We start from the raw sequence: 15,064 nt of genomic DNA on the forward strand, positions 1-15,064 counted from the left end.
GGAGGAATAGTGTGTCTTTTAAGCAGAGCCTATCTCGGCATATAAAATAATTTTTACCTACCATTTAATGAAATTAACACTCACTTTGAGGCTAGGTCTTTTGCCATTTGACTCCTGGATCACGTCTATGGATATATTTTTTTCTTGAGACGAAGTGTGAACCCAATATAGTATCCATCATTCAGTCTATCTAGCTGATGTACATCATCTGAAGCACTAGCTCCCTGAGGCCAGGCACTTTATCTGCTCTATCAGTGTAGCCCTGATGCCTAGTGTCTAGCCTGTGGAGATTCTTAATAAACATTTGTACTGAATAAGGTATGTATATGGTGAGCAAAAGTTGGCTTCCCATTTTCCAGTCAAGGGTATCCCACTCATGTTCTGTGAACACTGGATAGCAGAATCTTACTATGTTATTTTTCTGTTCCCTTTGCAAGTTTCCTGAAAGGGCATTCCTGTCCTTAGAATGTCCATCTCCTCCCATCTTCCTGGAGAATAACTCTTCTTTCTTAAATACTTAGCCCCATTATTGACTCTTTAAGATTGAATGTATTACCTCCTTACAAACAGGAAAATGCACTGCTTTTTTTTTTTTTCCGACAATTTATCACCAGAAAATTATTCTAACACCTGAAATTCTGGACCTAAAATGCCTGGACTAGTGGTTCTCAAAGTCTGGTACCCAGACCAGCACATCAGCTGCACGTAGGAATTTTTAGAAGTGAAAGTCTTGGACCCTGCTCCAGACCTACAGACTCGGACGCTCTGGGGGTGGGGCCCACTACCTGTTTCAGCAAGCTCTCTTGGTGATGCTGATGCATACTCAAGTTTGAGAGCCACTGCTTAGACCTAGAACTTAAGGTTTAGGCTTTGGACAGATCTGAGTCCTAAACACTACTGAGACACTGGGGTGACCATGAGCAAGTTACTTCTGGGAACCTCTTAGCATCTGTGTGCCTTGCTTAGCTAATAGTGATTTTAATTAATTAGAATAACGCACATGGTGTACTCAAGAGAGTAACCAAAGCATGCTTTATGTTCCATAAATTCTAGCTGTTTACGATTATCATCAATCAGAGCTTACTGACACATCCTGAAGACATTCTTCTAATAAGTGCAATAATGTGGTTTGTAAAATTAACAGCTTAGAAGAGCATATTACGAAGTTTATCAGACAGGGTCTCAGCAGGAAATCAGGGGTACATCAATAAGGATAAATTGAGCCCAATGTAGAGAATCAAGAGATAGTGTAGTGCCCTGGGTTCAGGAAAAGTGTGGCTGCCTTTATAGGAGATGAAAGAGAAAGGAAGCCTTGCTGGAGAGAGAGTCCTCCCCAAAGATGCTGTGATGCCCCACGGAGAAGCACTATACGTTAGTTGGGGGATGCAATTTGGCAAGAATTAATACCCTAACTTCACTCCCCTCCTTCGTTCCCTACAATCTTCTATTGGTACTCTTCATTGGTGAGCCAAACAGAAGCTAGAGCAAGGACACTTACTAAGATAGGCCATGCAAGCCATCCATATAGAGTTGGGTGGAGAAAGGATGTGGAAGGGCAAAGAGGACATATTTCCCGCAGGTGGTGAGCGAGCTGTAAAATCACTCGCCCTTCTAACATCATTGCCATTGCAGGAGCACGGAGGAGCAAGTGGTTAGTTCTGACTTGGCAGATCCAGGCGACTGCAGGACAGAACTGGTATATGAGTTGGGCTTTAAAGGTAGATTTGAATTTTAATGGAGAGTATGGAGTAAGAAATGGTGAAGAACCAAGGGAAAGGGAGATTCATTGCAAATGGAGAAAAGAAAAGTGGCATAAAGACAAGAAAAGTCAAGACTTATGGAAGAGATAGCAAATACTCTGCGTGTGACTGGAGCAGAGAATGGGCAGACGAAGGCTGGAAGTTAAGATGAAGTCATCCTTGAATAACATTAAAGTTTCCTCCTTTAACCTCAATTTCCACCTTCTACTCCCTTCATTAACATTGGAAAATTAAAAGTGAGTTTGACTGGGCTGGTGACAATGGCAGTATGAAGCAAAGAGAGGAGAATAAGAGTAAAAAATTTAGTAGTACCTTGGTGAAGCTGGGTAAATGATGGGTGGTGGTGTCACGTCAAAGCATGGGCAAGTGATTGTGACAAATATAGGCTTATTTCTTGACTATATGACTTCAGTTAAGGTACTTAAGCCCTCTAGGCTGCAGTCTCCCAACCTGTAAAATGGGGATAAAACCTCGCTTCCTCCAAGGTTTCTGTGAGGATCTAATGAGCAATGGAAGTAAGAGTTGAGTCCAGTAATCAGTTTTTAATACATATAAACTAATGTGAGGATAAGGGTAAGAATACTTGCTATCATTTATTGAATACTTATTATGTGTCCAATATTGTGCTAGTCTATTTACATATCTTTTCTCACTTAGCTTTCTTTTCTCTTATCTGCCTTTCTATAGGCAAGAGATAACTGATGGCTCAGTTATGAGGAAACGCAGTTGTGAGGAAAATGTCAGAGGGAAAATGTACCAGAAAGTTAATTCCTAATGGATCTGTCAGCCTTAAAAAGAGCATGTCTGTGCTAAACTGTGTAAAATATCTGTGCTAAAACTACTCAATTGGACAAGTTTTGATAAAGTATTAACTTAATGAATAGGCATAAACAGCTTGGAGCTTTTTGAAGGGTATGTGGTAATATTAGTATTGGTGTGATAACTTTTGAAAGTTCTATGGCGTATAGAAGTCAAAAAGAAGACCCGGAAAGGGGGAAAACTCTCTCTGAAAGTTATTGGGGAAGTCTGGCTAGTACGACTCCAAAAGGGAGAATCGGTAAGAGGCCAGGTTATTCATAGGCCTTCTAAGAATGTGTCCATGAGAAATATTTACAATGATTGCATGCCGGAATAAAGGAGAACACTGGCTCCATAAATGATAACTTACTTTACACAAACAGGCTAATGATAAAAATAATGAAAATCTGATGGATTTTTGAGAGTTTCACTGACCAAACTGAGACAAAAGTGCATAACAGCTAGATGCTCATAGTTTTAATCAGTTCACTTTGGAGTCAAGCAGAGATAGCACCTGAAATGGTAAGGGACGTTTATGCAAGGTCACAAAGATTTTTGGTGGTGCATTTGGGATATAAACCCATTTCCATAAGAATTCCTTCAGAGGTCAAATGTTTGCTTGTCAAAAGTAGCATGAACTTACTTCCAGGAAAAATTCTTAAGAAAAAATAATTTGAGTAATGAAGAACACTGATGTAACAGTTAATTTAAGAACCCAGAAATAGAGGTAAAGAGTAAAGCAATTATGGGTTAAGAGTCTGCATAAATTCCCCTGGAAGGGGGATATGGTCAGAGATGGCAATTTGAAAACAGTGAGTCACCAAAAGTAAAAGTTTAAATTACAAGCTGTTTTGGGGGTCTTCAAGAGAGATTTTATAGATTGAACAACAACAGCAGCAAGGATAAGGTATAACGCTGTCATGTAGACTGCAGCCTGAAAAGAAAGCATTGCAGAAAAGCCGCATCATCCTGAATTTATATTTCCGTGCATTTGAACAGATTGGAGAGCAGTAAAGTTGCTTTAAGAGCGAGTGATTTAAGTCAGCCAGCTTGTGAATAATACGAGATATTTTTGCATTTACATTAACATGTCCATAAATAACAAACTTTAACAATGAACAAAATCCGTAATCCTGATAATGCTAAGAAAACTGGAAAGATACCTTTACCTTGAAAAGACAGGATAAAGAAGACAGCATAGAAATTTAGGGAGATTGCAGTTTTGGAAAAATTATATTAACATTTATTAGCTGCTACAGCTTTGAAATGTGATGATTTAAAGAAAGAAGTAGACTGTTGATTTCTAAAAGGTAATGTGTTGGCTGAAAGAGAAGAGAATCTTGTTGAGACCTAAAGTGTTCTTTTAAGGATATATTTCAATGTCATTTCAAAAAATAAACACATTTCCTATAACAAAACAGGTTAATGGAATAATACAGGTGAAAGCTTTTTGGCCCGAAGGAGTTCCATCCTTTGGAACAAAGTTTTATTGTTGAACAAACCATGACCCAGGCCTGTGAGTGCCAGCACAGTGGCTGTTTTTACAAGATCTGGTACAATATTCACAGTAGTTCTGGCCTTAGCACTAGGCAAGGATCATTCTTTTTGTATCTTCCTGATTGCTTCCTCTACAGAAATGGGATAATCCCTCCTCTTCTAAACTGGAAAGTAGTTTCTTCCCTCAATAAAACTAGTTTCTTCTCCAGGTTGAGCTTTTCCAACTCTTAGAGGTCTAAAATGAATGATATGAAACATACTATATTTGCATCTATTTTTATTTAAGAGTTATCTAAGGAGATTTATCTAATTACATAGGAATTTCCTAAGAGATGCCAAAATAAACAACCAACAAGTTTTCTTTAAAGATCATATATATTATATAACAAGATCCACCTAAGAGTTAAAATATAAGTAGGTATACAATTTAACTATTTGAAGATAATTTTTCTTCTTACCACTGAAGCAATAAGCAGGTAGTACAATTTGGGGAAAACAATATTTCTGGCTTTTGTTTGTTTTATTTTAATTTGTGATATTCATGAGATCTTTTGTGAAGCCTTTGGGTATATAGTAAAATTCATGGGTTTTTAACTTTGTATTGACTCATATTTTTGTAGGTTTAAAATTTTTCTTCTGGCTTTAATTTATACTATCTCCTTTTACTTTTTCATTTAGAAATAATGTATTTTTCTCAGGATTGCAATCTCAGTGCAGTCCTCTACTTTTCTATTTGTTGGACGTTCTCTTAGACATCTACATTTTTGTCTAGTTAGTACATTTCTAGTTTTTTATACAATTGATAAGAACTCTTTAATCTTATGAATTCTTTATATTTTCTCTTTGGAGACAAGATTTATAGGGATTTCCTTGGGCTTAAACTAGAAAGAAAAACGAATTTGCATATGAAATGTTGAAGGCTTTGTTACAAAGTGGGTTAACATTATATGTATGTTTGAAATAAACTACTTCAACCAGAGCATCTAGCTGTTAACCTCCAGATTAATATCTATCATAAAATATGTGCATGCTTCCAACACATGGCATTGCCTCCTATTACTGCATGTCCAGGAGAAATTGTTTTGTCTTGTAGCAAAAGGCATTAGCTCTTTGCACTTTTTTTTTTTTTTTAATGACAGCTATCCAAAAATCAAGCTGAACCCTTGTATGTGAGGACAGAAAAGGACAATTTTTAGACAGGTCTAATATCCAGTTGTACCTTTCAGTCACTTAGAAGGCTTAGACCCCTGAAGCCCAAAGTCACAGGTTTTTTAGGATTATGGTGGTATATACCTCCATATGGTGGCTGAGCAGTGTTCCATTGTGTACATATGGCACGTATTCTTTATTCATTCATCTCTTGATGGACACTTAGGTTGCTTCCATATCTTGGCTATTGTAAACAATGCTGTTATAAACACTGGATGTGGGTGCATGCATCTTTTCAAATCAGTGTTTCTGTTTTCTTCAGATATATACCTAGGAGTGGAATTACTGGATTATATGGTTGTTCTGTTTTGTTTTTGTTTTTATTAACATCTTTATTGGAGTATAGTTGCTTTACAATGTGTGTTAGTTTCTGCTTTATAACAAAGTGAGTCAGCTATACATATACATATGTCCCCATATCTTCTTCCTCTTGTGTCTGCCTCCCACCCTCCCTATCCCACCCCTCTAGTGGCTACATCAGTTAACATTCCCACCAACAGTGTACCAGGGTTCCCTTTTCTCCACATCCTCACCAAGGCTTGTTAGCTTTGTTCTTTTTTACGATAGCCATTCTGACATGTGTGAGGTGATCTCTCATTGTGGTTTTGATTTGCATTTCCCTGATGGCTAGTGATGTTGAGCATCTTTTCATGTGCCTGTTGGCCATCTGTATGTTTTCTTTGGAAAAATGTCTATTCAGCTCTTCTGCCCATTTTTTTAAATCAGATTTTTTATATTAATAAATTTATAATTTTAATATAGTTAAATTCATCACTTTTGCTTCATACAATGTATGCTGCTTTATTTTTCAAAGATCTATTTCATCTCTTACCCTGAAATCACAAATATATTACCTTGCAATTTCTTTTATTCTCTCTAGATTTTATTTTTCACATTTAGATATTAAAACTATTTTATTTTAGTTTTGTACATTAGGTGGAATTATATAACATAATGGTTAATAGAATGATTTCTGTGGGGTTTAAGTTCCAACTCCACCATGTACTTCTTAGGCTAGTCATTTTATCTCTCATACCTCAGTTTTTCCACCTGTAAAATGAGGATAATAGTTTATGCCTTGTGGATTTTTTTGTGAAGATTAGGTGAGCTATATAGGACTGGGTACAACATAAGTGATATCACTAGGTTAAGATCCAGTCTCATATCTCTTTTGAAAATGAGACTGTTTCCCCAAAAGCTGTAATTCAGCTTCCTCCATTGGACTATGATTCCATCTCTTTCATGTGCCGACTTCCTCTCTGTATATAGCTCTATTTCTAGGCCACCTGTTTGATTTGTTTTCTTGTTTGCCGTTTCTTCCAAGGGCATCACACAGTTCTTATCTATCATGACTTCCCAATATATCTTAATGTGTAGGGCACATTCTCCATTTTGAGCTTATTTTTCAAAACTACCTTAGCTGTATGGAGAACTTTATTCTTCCAGATACATTTTATTTTATTTTAATTTTTTTATAGGAGATAGAGCAATCTGCTCTTTATTTTTCTTTCTTTTTTTTTTTTTGGCTGCGTTGGGTCTTCATTGCTGCGTGTGAGCTTTGTCTAGTTGCAGCGAGGGGTGGGGCAGGAGGCTACTCTTTGTTGTGGTGCACAGTCTTCTCATTGCAGTGGCTTCCCTTATTGCGGAGCACAGGCTCCAGGCTCGTGGGCTTCAGTAGTTGTGGCTCGTGGGCTCTAGAGTGCAGGCTCAGCAGTTGTGGTGCACCAGCTTAGTTGCTCCGTGGCATGTGGGATCTTCCTGGACCAGGGATTGAACCCATGTTCCCTCCATTGGCAGGCGGATTCTCAACCACTGCACCACCAGGGAAGTCCCCCAGATACATTTTAGAATCACTTTTTTATGCTGTCCCTCAAAAAAAAAGAGCTTGGCCTTTTATTACAGTTGCATTTAATTTTGTAGATTAATATAAGGACATTTATATTATTATAGTAAGTCATCTCATCCATACCTGTGATATATATTTCTTTTACTCATGTGTCCTCTAATAAAGTTTCCATTATGAAGATTTTCTGCATAATTTATTAGGTGAAACCCCATACTCTCTATAGGTTTTGTTACTGTGGTAAATTCATCTTGTATTGTATCTAGATATTGATGCTATGGAGGAACGCAATTGATTTCGGTGTATTAATTTTTTTCCAGCCCCTATGTTGAGCTCTTTTCTTAGATTTAATAGCTTATTGATTTTCCTGTGTTTCCAATGAAATACATAATCAAAACAATCTATAAATATGACATTTTTATCTGTATTCTTCTAAACCTTCTCTCTCTTTCTATTTCTCTCAATACACAGCTCCAAAAAGGTCAGTTCCAATAGACCAGTAATGTTAGAAATCTTTATCTCAATTCTCTCCTTAAAGGAAATGCTAATTTTTTAAAAAAATTAGTAATAATAATTTTTGTTAGTGTATACATGTGCCATGTATTTTTGGTATATAGCCTTTATCAAGGAAAGATAGTTATTATTTGGATCTAGTTTTATAAAATTTACCCTACCCAATAGATTTTGAACCTCATGGGATGCTTTTTATCTCTTCTATCTAAAAAGAATGATGATATGATTTTCTCCTTTTATTTAACTAATATAGTGAATCACATGATTTGACTGGCTGATACTGAGCCAACCTTGCATTCTCAAGGATAAACCCACTTGACCAAATCGTATTATAGTATAGATTAGCTTTTGCTATATTACAAACCACCTCAAAACTTAGTGGCTTAGGGAGATCAGCTTGGTGCTTTGTGACCACCTAGAGGGGTGGGATAGGGAGGGTGGGAGGGAGGGAGACACAAGAGGAAAGAGATATGGGAACATATGTATATGTATAACTGATTCACTTTGTTATAAAGCAGAAACTAACAAACCATTGTAAAGAAATTATACTCCCATAAAGATATAAAAAACAAAACAACAACAACAAAAAACTTAGTGGCTTAAAATAGCAATTACTTGGCAATTTGGGACTGGATTCATCTGGGTAGTGTTTTACTTTTGGTTTTATCTGGGCTCCTTCATGCAGTTTTAGTCAACTGATGGATCAGCTGAGTGAGAGCTTGTCTGAGACAGCCTTGCTCACAGGTTTGGTGGTTGGCATGGACAGTGGGAGCACCTGGTCCACTTGTCTTCAGAACCTAGTGGGCTAGTCCTCGGCAACTGAGCCATCAAGCTCTTTTGCTATTGTCTCATCATGTGGGTTGAGTATGCCAAAGCCCAGTCCTGCTGAAGTGGTGACTCAGGAATGAGGGTGTCAGAAGGGGATTGTACCATAATTTTTGAAACATCCTATCACAATGTTTTTAATATACCTTAAAACTCTGTGGAATAATAGTGTATTTAGGTTTTTGACTTACATTTTTAATAAGGAAAATTTGATTGTAATGTTTTTTTATATTGCCCCTGTTTCGTATAATATTCTTCTTGCACCTCTAGCCCCATTATTCTAGCTTGGGGTACTTAAAATGTATTGAAGGGGATAGAAATGAGTATTGCATCTTAAATAAAATAGTCTTGGACAAGTGGTTCCCACTTATCACTGAGGTTGTTCAACAGGCTGCACTCTCACAGTGGACTATTGAACCCTTATGCACACCAAGCATTACATCTCACTTATACCTTACTAGCATTCTTGTGCTGGTTCCTTGATTTTAATTTAAAAAGTAATAAGTACTTGAAAAAATACAAAGTAAGAAGCAAAAAGCCTCCATCACCCTAGTCTCTTTCCCTCACAGGGGAAGCAACTATAAAGTTAAGATGTCAATTAAAAAATGTTTACAAGATGAAAATGATTCTTAAAAGTCCTTGGGGGCATTTAATCATTGAAGAGTATGCTGAAGAAGGTAAGTAACAGTTTGACCTCCAATCCAGAGACTGTTGGCAATAAGTGTAAACAGTGCTCTAACAACATGGCCTGATAGAACTATAGAACTAAAGAAAAAGCTAGGATTAGGATTATTGGGCCCAAATTCACATTGTTCCTAATGAAGAACCTTAAAATCACGAAATATTGACTGATCTCTAATTCTAAGTCATTCCAGAATGCTATTTTCTATGTCGAGGAGTGCAGTTTGAGAGAGAAAAAAGAAGGAATAAAGTCCAATTTGGTTTTAAAGAATCATGGAGAAATGAAGATTATTTCTTTCATAATTTCCCTGTAGATAGAGCTCTTCTATGACTGACTGTTTCACTAAAGCAGGGAAATACAGGGTGTTATCCAGAAAATCATATCAGTTTACTTCAAGTCAGTCCTCTTCTGGGCAAACACATCTTTAACTTCATTTGTATTATATAGTATTTTAAATTATGAATTGTTTTGTCTTCTCAGGTCAGTTTCTTTTAGCCACGTGGGTTTGTTCTCTGTTTATTCCTTCCTCCTTCCCTCTCTTCCTTCTTCTCTCCTGTACTCCCTTTTTTATTAGTGAATTGGAAAGACGATTTCCTTATATACGCTAAACTGTGCAATAGCAAACCCCCAAAATATAACTAACGTTTTATGAAGAAGACAATAACGAAAAAATTATAGTGGAAAAATCTTAGGAAACTGGAAGGAATTTGGGCGTCTTTCTGTCTCGAAGTAGATTTGGAATGTGCATTTCAGGTTCTCTTTTTTAATGCAGGGTTGCTAGTTGAGTCTTTATTTTGTTTCCAGAAAAACAATCAGCTTACATATTTTTTTAACAAGGTTTTCTTCACCTTTGGAAATTAGTAATGATTAAAAAGAATATTATATAGTTAAGTGATGTCTAACTTTTTTCCTCATGGGTTCACCATAGTTCAGGTTATAGCCCTGATCTGTTTAATCCTCCAAGAATCCTGAGAGGGAGCAAAGGGGCAGATGTTCTTTCCTCATTTCACAGATGAGAAAACTGAGGTTCAAAGATTCAAAGTGAGGTTAAGTGCTTGTGCCAAGGTCATTCTCTGAGGTGAAGCCGGAGCCAGGAATAGCACCTCATCCTCTTGTTTTCTGTCATGTGATTCTCCATCCGCTGACCCACTCTGACTATAAAAACACACTGTACCAGGCCTCACACAATCCCTGAAATGTCCTTTTAGTAGGACACTATGGTAGTGACAAGATTGAACAGATATAAAGAATGCTGTAAAAAAGGACCTGTCTTTTTTGTTGACTCCATCCCATAAACTTCCAGAGCCACACTGCATTGAGAAACATGAGACATCCATTAAGATCATATTCCCATGAGTTCCCAAAATCTAGCTAGAACTAGATTTTGCAGAAATTGAAGACACATCTTGTGGCCTGACTGCTGAAAATGAGTGTCTCAGGAGTCAGAGAGGCATTGCTGCTCAACGAAGTCAAGAATGCCCTTTGCTAATTGTTTCTCCTCCATTTCTGAGGGAATTTAAATTCATGATCGGCACCATATATTATACTTCAATACTATTCACCATCCATCTTGTATGTATTTGCAGGAAAGAATGTTGCCCAAGTCATTATATCCCGCCATGATTCACAGTCGTATGACCTTAGGTGGCAGCTCAGCAGGAGCTTACCGGTGCCTTAAATCATCCCTGTTGTGGACATACAAGAGCGTGACCTCCGACTTCCCAAGCTGTCTCTTCATGAAATGAAAATGGAACTGCAAGTTTAGGGGAAAGTTTTGAAAGTGTCTGGCTCTTGTAGTCATCTAATGAGGTCCTCATTTCTAGCTGCTAAGCATGCCCTTTAATTGGTGGTCACTCGAAAATCAATGATAATATAACTGTCCAACTCTTTGGAGCTATTTTTCTCTCTGCTTTCTATCCTGCAAGTGCACGATAAAAGAAACCACCCATTCAGCCATTATCTTGTGTCACTTACTATTCAGAGATCAGTCTTCCTTTATGTGCTCTTTCAGGAAAGACCTGGGTTGTATTTTTCACTTGCCTTTCAGGCAGAGAGTAGAGTCCTTGGCACAGATTAAGTCCTCAAAAATGTTAGATGGGTGGATGGGTGGGCAGTGGATTGCAGCACATGAGCAACTACAGTAGCGTTGTGATACATGACAAGGAAATGACCTCAGTTGGGGAAATAAATGCCTAGCACATATGCCACCACTTTCCCCTTCCATCTTCATTACAGTCCTTACTAATCTATTATGACATTTTTTCCCATTGGGTCTAGACGTGACCTCAGGATCCTTGTAGAATATAAACAGTCCTGTGCAATGTAAACCTTGTATAATGTAAACAATGCTTTACTGTTTGATTTGAGTTGGGACACGAGAAGAATCCTATTTTCCGTCCATAACATAGACGTTGGGAATAATAGCTAATGCTTATGTAAACATATAGATTCATAGGATAGAAAAAATAATTTTTAAGAAATGACCTAGTACAGACTCAGGGGGAAAATATATGTTACCTTGATTATAGAAATTTGGTTCAGCCACTCAGCTTCAACCTTCAAAAATCATGTCGCTTTTTATTTTAAACCAACATATGAATCCAAGGTATAGCAAAATAAACCATAAACCTTGCAGAACAGGGCCCTTCTAGATACGATCTCGTTAGGACCTGATCCTCCATGGTTGTATCTACACAGAGGGGTAATGCCAGGTCCCCTACTGGGAAGTTGAATTGGAGGAAGAGATAGACATAGAGGTACTATGGATAATTCTAGACTGACATGGTCATCAAGAAGTCCTATGAAAAATAATTTCTGGTGAGTATAGAGTAAATCAGCAATGAGAAATGGAGAGGATTGGAATTAAGTAGACTCATCACTAGTCCATGGTTATTACCGGTGTACCAGTTTAGCAATGAATTACTCAAGGTAATTGATGCTAGGTAGTCTAACAAACACTCCTGAAAGCCAAGTGTCTTAACTTAATAAATGTTTATTTCTCTTGTCAGAAACCAGTGTGAATTAGGTGGTTCATTCTTAGCAGATTGCTTTCAAGTAGTGAATCAGGAACCCATGCCCCCTCCACCTTGAGGTGTTGTCTTAAATGCATGACTACCTAAACTACAGCAGAAGGGAACATGGGCAATCATGCATAATATCTCCTGGCCAGGCCTGAAAGTGGTAGGCCCATACCCTTTCAACAAGAATGCAAAAACTTAACCTCTGCCTGGCTCCAAGGGAGGTTAGAAAAGGTCATTGTTCTGTGTGTCCAGGAAGAGGAGAATGAAATGCATCTCACTGTCTCATCCATAGCTGAAGGCACGTAATCTGTGAGAGAGAGCAATGTTTGCAGATGGTGATACATGAAGATTGAGGAAGATTGATTTCTCAATCATTGAGGAGTACTGTTCCATCTAACTGAGTTCGGAATGGTAATAAAGTCATCCACTGAAAACTTACCAATCTAGTTTGTGTGCAAGATATTATGAATTATAGTCTTACCGTTAATTTAGCAGACCCACAAATATTTACATCTACCAAGCACCGTGCTGGCGACTGCAGCTTACCAGTACTTCCTTCCTGGGCCCTGGATAATTTCCAGTAGTTGGTATCAGGATCTAAGCTATCCACCTGATGTGGACACTAGTCCCCTTGTAGCCCTGTCACAGGAGCCTTTAACCATTCGTGGCCAAAAACAAAGGAAATGGGCAAGAGTTACTGCTCTGCTTATCAGGAAGTGTCTCCTAAAGTCTTGTCTCCTAAATCATTTTTCTGGCCCCTTTATAGTAATTCTTTCTTTATTCACATTTCTTGGCCTACTGAACGCTATAATCAAATCCTCCTTCAATTTTCTTTTTCCTGAAGTATATAAAACTACATTTTCTTCAGCCTTTTTTTAAAAAAATGATAATTATCTTTTTATTTGTATTTGGAAAATCTAATGAGATCACATATTTAAAAATCACATACTATCAAAAGATAGATAGTAGTAGTAATTCCTTCTGGAATATTTTTCCCCCTCATCCAACCAACGTTAGGTCCCTTACCCCCTTTCTTAGCAACTTTTATTAATTTCTTATGTGTCTATCAGAAGTTTTTTGTGGCAGAGGTACATGTGTATGTTTCAGAGGTTACTGTTGTCATGAATTCACAGAAGCCAGAGCCTGGAAAGCATTAAGTGGTCCTGAGCACCCCATTTCCAATGAGAGAGCGTAGCAGTGCTCAAACGGCTGGATGTCCTATAATTCAACTCAATTCTGGCACTATCTACCTGTAGATAGCATCAGATCTCACATGTTAAGGGCTCAGTCCAGCAGGAATGCACACACACACTTCAGGTGCCAGTCACCAAGTATATGTTGTCACCTGTGCTTCTGACCCTTGTACCACAGATCAGAGGTTCCAACGACCCCCTTCTTAGCTTCAATTAATTTGCCCAAGTGACTCATAGAACTCACAGAAATATTCTATTAACTAGATTAACCGGTGTATTATAAAATGATAAAACTCAGCAACAGCCAGATAGAAAACATGTATAGGATGAGGTATGGGGAGAAAGCATGGAGCCCACTCTCCCCAAATCTCCATGTGCTCACCAACTGGGAAGCTCCCTGAACCCTGTCCTTCGGGGTTTATGGAGGCTTCAGTACACAGGCCTGTCTGAATAACCCATTGGCCATGGGCCATTGAGCTCAGTCTTGAGTGGCTCTTCCCTGCCCTGAGGGCAAGGGGGTGGGACTGAAAGTTCCAACCTCTAATCACAAGGTTGGCTCCACAGGCTGCCTGCTCCCATCCTTAGGTGCTTTCCAAAGATCACCTTGTTAACATAACAAAAGACACCATTATCATCTCATCACTTAGGAAATCCCAAGGGTTTTAGAAACTCTGTGGCAGAAACTGGGACAGAGACCAAAAATATAATTCTTATTACTCCTAAAGCACAGTTATCTAGGTAAATGTTTGTATCACCCCAAACAGGCAGTAGTCACCAGGGAAAATAAGTTAATTGCCAGTCTTTTCTATTAATTTTTAAAAATCAGATTTAAGAAGAGTTTTTTTAATGGCCAGTGAAAATGTCTCTTACTTTAGCTCTTGCCCTTTTCTACTTATTATTTATTTTTTCAATATTTAGTTTAGTTTTGAAAAGTGTCTTTAAGTTATTTTAAGGTTAGAACCGAACATTCCAGGGTTAAAAAAATATTGCGTCTCTTGAAAGAGATTTATTTTAGACTTAGTGAAATGGATTTGATGCTAGAGAACATGTGACATCATACATTTGACCTTTTTGAAATGATTTACATTATATCAGCTACATTTTAAGTCCAGCAACTGTAACCAAAAAAAAGAAAGAAAAAACCCTACTAATTAAGGCAACTTTGCAGATTGATGGCATTAGATTATCAATTAAGATCTCAGTTTTAAACCAGATTTTTCCTCTAAATAGTGATCCAAAGAACACTAGTTTTCGGTCAGTCTAATTAGTCAGACAGCCTTCTGATTGTTTAGTGCCTTCACTTGAAGTTTGTTAAATATTTTGAATAGCACCTATGCTCCCATGGGACATTAGTGAATGTGAAGTCAACAAAAAAGAAAAAAAAGTAAGAAAAAGGATTTTGTAGTAAAATAAACTTGAGAAATCCTGGGTTCAGGAAATTTAAACATGTTTCGTGACTGGAGGACTTTTGAGATGTGGAATGAGCTATAATGTGCTCTGTGAATTTCACTGTTAAGTAGAGTTTGGTCTGAAGTGTTTTTAAACTTTATTTGGCTCTACAACCCTTTGTCAGTGGAACATTTTAAAGGACTCTTTGTTTCTAGCAACTTTGGAAAATGCTGTTCTGGTCTCAGTTAAGCCCTTGAAATCTTAGCATTTGGAAGGAGATCCACACACAAGCTCATCCAATTTCTGGTACAGAAATCTACCATGTATCCATGCTA

At 37.7% G+C, this 15,064-nt stretch overlaps 1 long non-coding RNA gene across 2 annotated transcripts in view; it reads left to right on the forward strand.

Moving 5' to 3' along the window:
• LOC125964106 (uncharacterized) overlaps positions 1-12,328 on the forward strand; it is a 42,514-nt gene extending 30,186 nt beyond the window's left edge. Inside the window, exon 7 of one of the 2 annotated variants that reach the window (XR_007476781.1) lies at positions 10,714-12,328. This is a non-coding gene — a long non-coding RNA (uncharacterized LOC125964106). Of the gene's footprint in view, positions 1-1,632; positions 2,690-10,713 lie in introns of those variants that run through there. The other variant, XR_007476780.1, reaches the window with a different exon arrangement.
• Positions 12,329-15,064: the final 2,736 nt, after the last annotated feature.

The sequence above is a fragment of the Orcinus orca genome, chromosome 3, assembly GCF_937001465.1.
Source record: "Orcinus orca chromosome 3, mOrcOrc1.1, whole genome shotgun sequence".
NCBI classification, from domain to species: Eukaryota; Metazoa; Chordata; class Mammalia; order Artiodactyla; family Delphinidae; genus Orcinus; species Orcinus orca.